This window comes from Quercus robur, chromosome 2 (assembly GCF_932294415.1).
Source record: "Quercus robur chromosome 2, dhQueRobu3.1, whole genome shotgun sequence".
NCBI lineage: Eukaryota > Viridiplantae > Streptophyta > Magnoliopsida > Fagales > Fagaceae > Quercus > Quercus robur.
In genome coordinates, this window is record NC_065535.1 from 28,689,213 (window position 1) to 28,691,635 (window position 2,423).

Sequence of the window (2,423 nt, forward strand, 5' to 3'; positions counted from 1 at the left end):
TTGTGTATTTTGAAGACATTTTAATGGGTAATATAATATTATTGTCTTGGTTTGTGTCAAATTGTAATTTATAGGTCTTAATTTTATGTTTTCAGTTAGGCTGTAGCTGTTGCTTTGCAAATAGCTTTTGTTTGCAGCATATATTTTTTGAAATATATATATATATTTTTAGGATTTGAACTTTCTACCAAGAAGACATATGCTAGGCACATGGAACTTTTCTTCCTTCTAATTTCAATTGGGTATTTGTTCTTGTGCTCCTTATTTTGAATTATGGCAGGGCAATTGATGTTTGTCTGGATTTTTGCTACCTAGAATGTTACTTTTATGTTACTTTTGTTGCTCTTATTACTGCAAGGCTGAATAGAGTCTTCCTTGATTGCCTATACAAACATAGATGATTTTGAAAGAATTGGAAACGACATTTATTTTTTGGCTTTGGAATATATTTTTGACTGCAGGAAAAATGTCATATCTCAATTGGGAGAGGTTGAAGAAGAATAGGGTCAAAGCCGAAGTTCGACATGGAGAGATTATCTCTTTTGGTAAGAATATCATTCCATATTTTTATATATGATAAATGTTACTGATGTGTTAGATATTTACTTTAAAAAAAAAAAAAAAAAAAAAGGCTTGGGGAGAGGTGGGTTAGGCTGATTTCAAGACTCAAACTTGGAACACATTGCTTGAGGCAGACATAACTTGCCATTACAATGTCTTTTATTTTAATTCTCTATAATATGTAGGATTGGTCTTTGATTCTGTAGGTTCCTTGAACAAATTGAATTTGAGGAATTGTTACCCTTAAAACATATATTCTAATGCTTTCAAGTGATCATGTTTTAATAAGAAAAGAATGTATATTCTTGATTATGTGTTATTCAGTTTAATGGTATTTTGTTGTATATTTGCTTCTCATAGTGCTTATTAAAAGTGGCTGTATTGGATATTGCATGATAGTGGTAATGTTTTTTTAGAGACTTTTAATTATTGATTTTGTCCTTTTCAATGTTGGGCTTTTCTGGGTTTTGCAAACGTCTTGATTTGAATTATATGGAGTAGCAAGTATGGTTAAGTTGTATATAGGTAAATCATTCCAAATTTTTGCAACATTCCCTATTATAATGTTTTGAAGATAAAATGTTAAGGATAGTCTTTTTAAAAAAAAAAAAAAAAAATATTATGTAGAGGGTTGTAATATTATGTATATTAAGCAAGTTTAGGGGTGGTATTGTCAAATTTACATCTTGAGAACTTTGAAATCTTTGTGAACATATAATTTTTTTGTTCTGCCTCCTACCCATGGCTGTGGCATGTTCCTTTTGATTTTAGGGTAAGGGTTCTACAGATTTCTTAGAGTAATGCAGGATGGAGGTTGTCTAATATTAGCTTTTGAGTAAAATTTGATGGCCAAAATTGCACCATTTAGCTTTTGAGCAATTTTGCCATTGTTAGTTGCAACATATAGCTTTTTAAGTGAATATGTGTAAATTTGTTCAAATGTTAATTTTTATGCTTTACAGAGCTTGGAGGAGTACTTAAATTTGATTCTAGATGATGCTAGAAAAGTCAACATCAAGAGGAAGAGAAAAAAACTTTACATGGGTTCATTTTCTCATTTTCCTTTACTTTTAATCTCTTAAATGTGCATACTCTGAATGTGGTACATCTATTTTGTTATGGGTCAATTACATAAATAAAAAAAAAAAAAAAAAATGTAAAGGGTAGATTCTTCTTAAGAGATGCAACACAACAACCACCTCATTGTATGTAAGAGATTCTTCTACCATGATCTTGATTTTTTTTTTTTTTTTTTTTTCATATTGGGGAAGTTATCAATGGCTTTCCCGTGCATCGCACGGGTTAGCGACTAGTTTAAACTAAAAATGGATAATCATTGAGAAATATGACCATTAAAATAAAGGCTTTTGGAAAATTTAAAAATATTACCATGGGGAGATTTAAAAATATAGTCGTTAAGATGAATAAAGAAATAATGAAAAAATAATATTTAAATGTAATAGAGAATTTGTTCGAAAGTATATATGAAAAAATAGGTACGTAAAAGATAAATTTAATTGTTTATTTTTCATACAGTACAAAAATTTTGAGAGGTTGCTGGAAATAATAATCTCATGTTTGAACTGAATTTATTGGCCCAACATAAACCCAAAGTCTGATTACTTTTAAGATGCTAGCTTATCTAAAACAATGCCACAAGAGCTAGACGAGGATTTCATACTTGCGCTATATTTATTTCGTACCAAATTCTAAACTATCCAACATAGAAAAAGCATTTTTGAGCCCCACTTGTCCACCACTCAATAGCATAGTAGAGAAATATTTGATTGTTTGTAGAAACTCTCGATGAACTTCACTCTTTGCAAAAGCCATGGAATTTTAATGCTAAAAGCACTTCTCAC

General features: G+C 30.0%; 1 long non-coding RNA gene across 1 annotated transcript; it reads left to right on the forward strand.

Moving 5' to 3' along the window:
• Positions 1–276: 276 nt before the first annotated feature.
• Positions 277–1,786, forward strand: LOC126706308 (uncharacterized). Its single transcript, XR_007648549.1, has 2 exons — positions 277–545; positions 1,524–1,786. It is a non-coding gene; the product is annotated as an uncharacterized LOC126706308 (long non-coding RNA).
• Positions 1,787–2,423: the final 637 nt, after the last annotated feature.